This window comes from Lepeophtheirus salmonis, chromosome 2 (assembly GCF_016086655.4).
Source record: "Lepeophtheirus salmonis chromosome 2, UVic_Lsal_1.4, whole genome shotgun sequence".
Taxonomy (NCBI): domain Eukaryota; kingdom Metazoa; phylum Arthropoda; class Copepoda; order Siphonostomatoida; family Caligidae; genus Lepeophtheirus; species Lepeophtheirus salmonis.
The window spans coordinates 20,937,354-20,947,459 of record NC_052132.2 but is presented as its reverse complement, the minus strand read 5'-3'; the positions used below and the strand labels follow the sequence as shown (position 1 = coordinate 20,947,459).

The following is a 10,106-nucleotide window of genomic DNA, read 5'->3' as shown; positions in this document are numbered from 1 at the left end:
CTGATCGCTGAACCCTACTATTCTCAACTAATGGAGAAGGAACAAAGACTTTCTCCAAAAATGTCAATGCCATCAGCAAAACTTTCAAAGTTGGTTTGCAATTTCAGAGGAGCAACAGGAATTGACGCAGTTACAAATGTAAATGTATTCAGGAAGTTGAATACATGAATTATGAAATAGAATCTATAAATAAAAATAGTGTTGAAACTTTTGGCTATAACAAGTTTTTTGGTGAGGAGAAAATGTAGGTATAAGCCAACATTAACCTGATAATAAATTTATCTTAGCCATGGACTTCTAAGCAGAAAAATACATGAAAGAAATATGATTCCACATAAAAATGATGGTTTGTTGAAATATCCTGGAAAGATCCTAAAACTGAAAGTCATTTAATGACAGATCATTATAACAGAGCATTGGCTATCTAGAAAAAGTTTATGAATGAAGTTAAATCAGAACATCTGTCATTAGTGGATGGAGCTTATTATAAATTAATTGAAAACGGATTTGCACAAAAAATTCTAACGCAAGTACAAAATAAACAAAACAAGAAACACTCAACCTATTTTTTGACAAGTCGTCGAAAAAGAAGAAAATGAAAGATGTATGATTATTGATTAGTATTATGTAGTCATATCGTAGCGTTGTGGGATATATTAAGTCACTTATGAATCTTTTTCAATACATTTATTTGAATTAAGATAACATATATCATTATGTTAAAATTAAGTACCTATATATTTTTAATAAATAAAGAAATAAATTTATACTGGAAACTTAAGAATATTAAATGAAAATCAAATAATAAGTATGAATGTGAAAATAAAAACATACTATAATTTTAAGCACTGATCCAATTGTTCCAAATATATATATTTATTTTCTAATTATAATTTTACTATAAAATAATCTCAAGCCAATTTATTGTTTTATATATCCGGCTACATCGCCTTTTCCATCATTAAATTTTTCAAAATTAAAGATTGCGAATGTACGAACTTTTTGATTTCTGAGAAATCAATGACTCATGGTGTTGAATTTTCTGGTGAAGATCGAGATCTCACCGAAACTTTCAAGTATTAATAGGGGTAGTCATCATATTCAACAACGTTACATGCTTTACAATATGATATTTTCAGCTACCAAAACTCGACAAATTTTATTGACCTCGACAAATCCAAGACGATGCCTTACAAACCTATTTGTCAATTTATTAGAAGCGGGATCTTCCTATTGGATTGAAGAGTAAAAAACAACATCATTTTGCTAATTATATTGCTCAAGTTGGAATTAAATATTTTAATATATCCAGCAAAAATCTCATATATGAGGCTAATAGTAGTATAGACTCGGGTAAAAAAGGTAAAATTCTCATGATACAAGTTCCATAAAAATTATGAAGTTATATTCTAAATCTTAAATTTCAATTTTGTTCCGTTTAATAAAGTATTTACTCTAAAAAAAAGTATTTTATTCAGATCTTAAAATAATTACACATTTTCATAATATGTATATATAGGTATAAATCAAAGAAAAGCAAGATAAAATATAAATAGTTAGCTTTGATTTTAAACATCTGTATCTATGCCATTAATAAGTATTTTTAAAACAACTAATAATTAAATATAAGAACTGTTATGGGAAGCATTTATTAATAATCTTTATCAATGTGGAAATCCTAAATCTTTATGGGCTAATATTCCAATATGGTGATAAATAATTATGCTTTTTAGAAAATGATTAAGACCAATTTAATTACGAACCTGCAATTATATTACGTTTTCCCTTTATAAGTCTACAGAACTTAAGAGGTCAATTATAATTTGTTATCACATAATCACTTAGTACTCAAACAATTAACAAAATCTATTTATGCAGATAGCAGTAAAATATAATATGCATTACAGACTAAAATATCGAGAAAAAAGGTTGCATAATCCTTAAGAGTTTAAGATTTAGTTCCACTTTTTTCCAAGGGATTTCTGCCTTATATATATCACAGTAGAGATTGAAATTCAGTAGAATGGTTTATTTTCCTGGTAGAGATCATGATTGTAATTTGTCCTAGGACAGATTACGATCATGATCTAGCATAATATTTCTGCTGGTAGAGATTACAATCCTATTTTCTCCTAGGACAAATTAAAATTTTACTGAGGGAGATAGATAGCATTGAATATTTGAAGAGGCTGTGTGTTTTCAAAATTATGACGCAAAGCCATACCCTCAAATTTACCTATTATATGATTATAGTTAATAGTAAATTGTTTAGGTATAGAATTTTAACAGAAATAAGCTAAATATGAATAAAATCTTTTTCATTTTCATCTTTAAGAGTAGTTTGCTAGTAATATTTAATCATTTACACCATATTTCCCTCTTTGGGTTTATGTACTAATGAATTTCTTCTAGTAGTGCTTGACTTGTGCTGTGTCGTTCGCTATCAATTTGTTCTTTTGGAGGACTGAAACAACTCAGTTGCATGAATGATTCGTTCGTTTATACCGTAACTTTCCCATATATATAATATATCACTAAACCTCAATCAAATATTTATATCCACTTAGATTTTTTATTAAGTTATTATCAATATATTCAAGTGAAGAAGCATATATTTGTGTATTGCACGGTAGTTAATTAGCTTGCTACTTTGAGTGCACTCTAATTTGCACACATGAACAATTGCAAAGTCACCAACCCACCACCTGAACTGTTCTAACAAAAGAACTGATTCACTAAAAGAATTGAATCATCAAAAGAATTATTATAAAGAATACAGATTATTCGTATTTCGTACATTCAGGTAACAGTTTACTTCAGTCTACTCTAACTATTGAATTAAAAAAATCTTCCACATCCGCTTCCCTGAGCACCATAAATCCCATATTATATCCAAAAATACGGTTATGCATGTTTTCTTAACTAAAAATCATTTATAAACTAAAATGAACGCATATACTAATATTGGATTAACTAGAGGACAAGTTAAAGATTTTATACAATTATTTATCCAATATGGAAATTATAGGAATTGGCTATATTGATTGAATACAGGTTTTTTAAATATCAGTTTGAATCATTCTTTTTTCTGGATATTGAGAGTTTAATAACAAATGAAGTGGAATCAATAAATGATTCTGAATCATACCCCAAGTTTTATATTTTATAAAATTGTTTATATTGAGCGATTTACTTACAAAGATTTAATACAGCTTCTTTTAATATGTATTAGTAAAGGTTGAATATATCACAATTTACTGTATTATAAAATAGAAAGGGGTTTCTGACAGCCTATCCATGTATATTATGCACCTACACAAATACTTATTTGATTCGATTTGGAGGTCAGTACAGGGTTTGTGATCGTTTATGTATCCGAAATAGTTCTTTGTGAAACAATTTGTTTTTCCTCAAAATGGAAATTGAGGATTATATTCTTTTGTACAACTTGCGGAAGGAACTTTAATGAAACTTTTAAAATTCAGCATTATAACTTTAAAATTAAAACATCTCAATCCCTTAACTAATATTAAATTCAATTTGACAAATTTCATTTTTTATATAGGTCACAGAAACGGTTTTTGAGGATTGAAATTTTTCAAACATCTTTTTTTCATCCATACACAATGGATCATTCAAAATATGAAATACACCAGTACACACGTTAAGAGAATTATACTTTACATAAAATCTTGACTTTAAGTATATTTTTATCATTTATATTTACAAAAACAAGAATTAATATAACCTATTTCGATTCGCTCTTTCAGAAGGAAGTTCCTTATAATTTCATAATTAACGATGTCTAATGTCCATTCTAGGCATAAACTTTCTGAGTTTGAATTTGACTGTGAAATAAAAAAATTATAGTTATTATTATATTGAGTAAATGATATTTCAACCATAAACCTCAAAATGTGAAGATCTCCTTATCCTATTCAATCCTCAACTCAACAGATCAATCAGCTTCTTGTATTATTAACCACTAAAAATCATGTTTTATTTCAGAAGGGTCTTGAAACAATGTTTTTACTTCCATTCGTTAGGATCCAAAATCCTCCTAGTGATATGAAGATGGTTAATTGCTACAAAGAACAGTGTTGTTTCCCCGAGGCACAGTGAGAGAAGCACAAGTGAAGGGACGAAGTGAGCACAACACAATCTATGATTGTGATAAGTTCATAAAGTATTTAGATAGATTTATCATTATATATCATATTCATAAATGCATGCAGACTTTCATGGACGAGGACCACATCTTGATCTAGTTCTACAACTTTAGTACAATCATATAGCAGTAGTATTCCGTGTCTCCTTCAAAATGCATTGAAACCTACGTATTGAAGTTTGAGCAGTTGTGATTCGATATGAAGGGGATGAATGATATATTCTAGAAATCTATTACGAGACACAGCATGATCCTATGAATGATGATGATTGTTGTAACTTGTAGGATTCAATCCAGAATTGAGCTTGAAGCAGGGGCGAGTAACTGATCCGGAGAAGGGAGTTAGGGTACCGAGCAACTTGCTTATAGTTATTGTTTACGTAGATTTGAATTGAAAAGAGGAAGGGAAGAAAGAAGAGATGATAAAATTGATGATAGTCGATGGATGAAAAGGAGTAGGAGCGAGTAGTAATAGACGATGAAGAAGAGGAAGAGCAATGACGGTATTTACTTGTAGATAATAAATAATATCAACGGATTGGGATTCCATTTTTACTCACTATTAAAGATTTATCACGACGTAATTTCTAAACTATAAACACCATTAATCATTCGTATCCGTCTCACACACATCACTAATCATCATTCATCACTCATTTCTAGTGCCGACTGCCCAGTGTCAAGCCCTCCGTCTACATCCCTATACAAAAACTACTAACTAGTGTAGAAACATACACTGTATAAAGTAACTAAATATCCCTCTTCAAAGTGGGAATATGGGAATGAATTTTACATAGAATGAATTTACTGGGAAGGAAATTATTAGGAATGGAAAGACAGGGAATTAATTTACTGGGAATGAAATTACCAGTCACGGTACTATAGAGGGGATGACTTTGCGTCACAACCTCTTCAAATATTCAATGCTACTATCTCCCTCAGTAAAATTTTAATTTGTCCTAGGAGAGAATAGGATTGTAATCTCTACTAGCTGAATTATTATTTATTCTACTTGTAGAAATCATGATCGTAATCTGATCTAGGACAAATTACAATCATGATTTGTACTTGGAAAATTAACGATTCTACTGAATTTCAATCTCGACTGTGACATATACATAAAGGAAATTGAAGGATTCTTACACATGAAATATTTTTCTCAAAATAAGATACGAAAAAAAGTCGACATCGGAAGGAACAGGCTTCAAGAGTTTCAACGAAGGGGGTATGGATGAGAAATGATAATTTTTTATTCTGCACTGGCTAATTAATTCTGGAATTATTTCTTTTTGTGGAACTCTCCAGTTCCAAATAACTATTTATATGTAATATTAGAATAGAATATGCCTTGTAGATTAAAATAGCGAGAAAAGAGAAGCGCTTTATTTTTACGAGCCTTTAATTTTCTTGCAATTGTTTTCCAAAAACAAAAGAGACTCAGTAGTAATAAAAAAATCAGGCGTGAGATTGAAATGTCCCAGTTTATATAATTTGTTTTATTTGCAAAGCTTGTTTAGATACACCTGGTCATTTTTTGTCAGAATGTGAAGGCACTAGATATAAAAGAAACAAGATATCTCTCATGATTTTCCATACATATGGAGTTATTTTATATTAAAGAAACTTTTCCTTCATTTACATGGGTCTCCATCAAGATGAAATTAATGTTTTTATTAAAAAAGTTTTCATCATTTTGTACAAACTTAAAATTACTTCCAATACCATTAATTTTATTGAACATCAATAATTTTTTTTTAATTTGTTGAATTTACAATAAAAGACTACTGCTTTGTTACATTATCTTCTGAGAACAAGCTTAATCTCCATGATTCATAAATGAATTCAAAAAGTTCATGAATATCCATTTTTTGAACATATTGCATCAAGCATCAAATCCTAGATGAGTCAGGATTAGAAAAAAAAATCTTGTAGTTCTTAAGAATAATATACATAAGTGCATTATGGAGATGTAAAAACTGAATGATATATTTGATTGCAGTAAGCTAAAATAGTTTAGTGAAGAATGAGATAGTTTAAGACTAGAGATAAATAATGAAGTACGGTGTCTCATCTTTGACCCGTAACATCCCAGAGAGGTCGAATACAAGAAGTATACTATATCATATGGGATTTTATTCTAATACACCATAGATAAACTAAATTCAGATAAGAGTAGAGGACGTCTTTTTAGTCCACGGAGTTGACCGTCAATCCTTATCCACATTTCATATCCCTTTAACACCTCACTAGGATATTTACCACATTCAAACGTCGAAGCTCGATTTAGTAAACATAAATATATAATATTGTATGAGTTAGTTCAAGTCAATTAAAGATAATCCACCATTGGTCATTGTGTTGTTTGAGGAGTCAGACTCCTCCAGCATAATTAAGATACCATTTCAAGGCTGAAGGTAGGCATAGTGCTTAAAATAAGTAAACAGAACGGACCCCATATCCCATCAAGAATAGAAATTAAGGAGTGCTTACTACTTAGCATCAACATGTTTATATTTATTGTTGTTATTCAACTATTTAGTGATGATACGATCCTTACTTTTGATTGAAGGTAATTCTAATATAATTAAGGTTGATAATTTTGGTAAGAATACAAAAGCGTGCGAGGAGAAGGGAAGAAATACTTATGGCACAATTGATTAAATAATATAGATCTTCTATCAAGAACGTTATCATTCCCCCCTTTATTATTCAATATTAATATAATATTAGAAGCTTATAGTCGATAGAGAACTGAATAAAATGCCTAAAATAACGTCGCCTTCTGTCTGGATTTCTGAAAATGGAGGCCCAGGAATTTGGAACATAATATATATAAATATGCCTCTAGTCCCCTGTCTAGAATTACACGCCACTCATTATCCTCATCTCATATCAAGCATGGATATTCATCTATAAAATCAAGTTAACGATGAATACATCAACTCAGACTTTAACTTTGATCTCACAAAGATGCTTATTGCATGTAATATAACCTTATCCATTGCTAATCATCCTACGTCCAAAAAAAAAAATTATGGAAAAATACACGAGTAAATTCTTCCCTTCCTGGGGACCATCATTAATTAATGGAGGATGTTGGTAATGATATCATTTATAAAAATACTCCCATTTTAAATTGTGAAGTTTTGATAATTTTCAGCATGCTCAGAGTCATCCACACCAAATTACGAAATGAAACTCTGAATTTTGTACCATCTAACAGTAAATATTCATTTTTTTATAAATCTAATCCTAAAATAGGATTCTATTTTAGCTAATATTATCAAGAAGTATGATACACAACTCATTAAATGGCAGAAAAAAGTGTTCAAATAGTCACAACAACGGGGGTAGTAGCTTTGGATGGTTCGCAACTAGTTTGTCTGACATTAGTTTCTTCACTTAAAGACTTGGGTACATATATATAATAATATAATATTACATAGTCAATAAATATTACTTTTTTATCACTTAAGGATTAGCTATGGTTGATAAGCTCCAAGAAATGGTGCTCAGAAAACTCATAAAAGGCCAAAACAACGAGGGTAGTTGCATTGGTTGTAGCATTATAATTAGCAATTGTGTGTATCCTTAATGATATGTTGTTATACAACCATAAATAATGGGGAAAAAAATATTTTTGGATTCTCTTAATAAGGAGTAATATCGCCGGACATTACTACATAATTAGCTTTTATTCTAAATCTTTATGATGGATTTAATTCTAACATTTTTTTTATTAGTATATTTATTATCTAATTTTATGATGTTGACATTTACTTTATTATTAATAATTATTTAGATCTCATCGATATCTATCCTGTGCACAATTGTTTTTCCATATTAGGGAAAAAGGGTGATGCTCTTTTTGATTAAACTCCACGTCTGGCTTGTGTTTAGCAACTTAAAGTTATGAAATATTTAACTGAATTCATGTCAGAACAAGAAAATATTATATGGATCAATCTATTATTTCAATATTCTGTATTTATAATTTATTGTTATTATTAGTTATACATATATATGATTACAATTGCTTAATTTTGTATATTTAACATAAATGTATGATGGTTCATTTTTTAGCCTGTAGATTATATATAAGTTAAGCCTTCTTTTTACATTTGGAACTTCAAATATATTTCGAAATACTCTACTTTGTCGTTTCATTAGTTATTATTCTGAGAATATGGTTCATAATGAATTACAATTTCATGGAGTGTGACGTTTTCAAATCTACTGTAACGGATAAAAAACGTCTAAGTCAATTATACGTAGAATATCTTCATTAAACATTTTGCTAATAAATACTTCCGTTATACCCTCAAAAAGCATAATAAAGTAGGCAGCTGATAGTCACATCAGTATTTCAAACAATGATGGCATACGTTATTCTCCCTCCAACCCCCCAACCACACCACCCCCTTCTCCTTGCACCGCGTTTTTCATTACAGAATTATCAACTTTAAATATAATATATATATATAATACGCCAAAAGGATACCACGCCAAAAAAAAGCAAGCTGAAATGATCAACGCTGGAATGAGGCTCGCTCAAAAGATGTACGTCAAAAAAAGCGCGCCCAAATGAGTGGGCACGCCTGGAAAGATTTGCTGCCTTACAACCTGGGGGTCTATCAATTCCAATCGAAAGGATATAAAAAGACACAGAAAATGTCTAATTCTAACGAACCTGTCATTTTCTGGGGGGATCTGTTGGAATCTGAGCCTTTGTATATCTGGCCATCTATTAGCAACCCTGATTGTATTCACCTATTTTTTCCATCCAAAAGTTTGAAAGTTTTTTTTAAATTCTTCTTTATTATATTATTCATTCGAAATATAGAACTCAAATCCTATACATGTATTATTATTTTGTGTTTTATTGTAGAGTAATTTATACAGTCCACTATTTATTCACCTTCTGGTATTGAGAGAGGCTCGGGACTTTTCAAAGTCTTTATTTACAAGAATTTTACAGTTATACCAATCCTTCTTGTGTTTTACGAAATGTCATTACTACTTTGTGAAAGGATGGGCCTTGGACCCGGATCCGAAGTACGCAGTTTTTTTTATAGCAATCAATAGATTTTTATATAATTAAGAAGCAACAATTGAATTTTTACAAATCACTGTTATCTTTAATTAGCAATTTAGGACAAATAATTTGATGAATCATTGTTGTTGATGTGTATATATTCTATTTACATTGTTAAAAAGACATAGAATTCTATGTAAAGTAAAGCAAACTCCATTAATACAGGTTTGAAGACAAAAGGTATATATTCGTACATACATAAGTATCACTTATTATTTATAACTCATCCCCTCTGTTCTACTCCTAACTTTCTCTATAGTTTGTTTTTTTTATTCCTAAAAATAGTGATGGGATGAATAATCAGAATCGGAGAATCGGGTGGTGTATTTCTGGAATCGAAATCGGCATTAATGTTTAATTTGCGATTCCGATTCTTATTTATTAATGGTATTTAATTATTTTTTTCTTCTCTTACTAATAATAAAATAAAAAATACCCCCCCCAAAAAAAAAAAAAAAAAAAAATTAAGGAATTTATGCGTTTTACTAAAAAGTTTAATTTTTGTAAGCAGTTGTAAATTTTTGAAATTTTTTTCAAAAAAATTAATTTTTTGAGAGTAGCGATTGGTAATTAATAAATAATAATTATATGGTTAGGAAACTACCAACTGTTTTTGGCCCTTTTTTCGCTTTCTTTTTGTCTGAAAAGTTGTGTGATACATTAAAGGTAACGTTGTGCTATAAATATTAACAGCTTTACGAGAGCACATTCAAATAATACCATTCAACATCATGAACATTTATCGTGGCTTAATAGTTTTGAATAATCACAAAACTTCTTTTTTTCATTTGATAACTTATGGATTTCAAAAATTTAAATATGTAAGAAATGACACATTTTATC

At 29.6% G+C, this 10,106-nt stretch overlaps 1 long non-coding RNA gene across 1 annotated transcript; it reads right to left on the bottom strand.

The window, feature by feature from the left end:
• Positions 1-3,132: 3,132 nt before the first annotated feature.
• Positions 3,133-4,287, bottom strand: LOC121132395 (uncharacterized). Its single transcript, XR_005869314.2, has 2 exons — positions 3,910-4,287; positions 3,133-3,848 (listed from the first exon to the last, which is right to left on the bottom strand). It is a non-coding gene; the product is annotated as an uncharacterized lncRNA (long non-coding RNA).
• Positions 4,288-10,106: the final 5,819 nt, after the last annotated feature.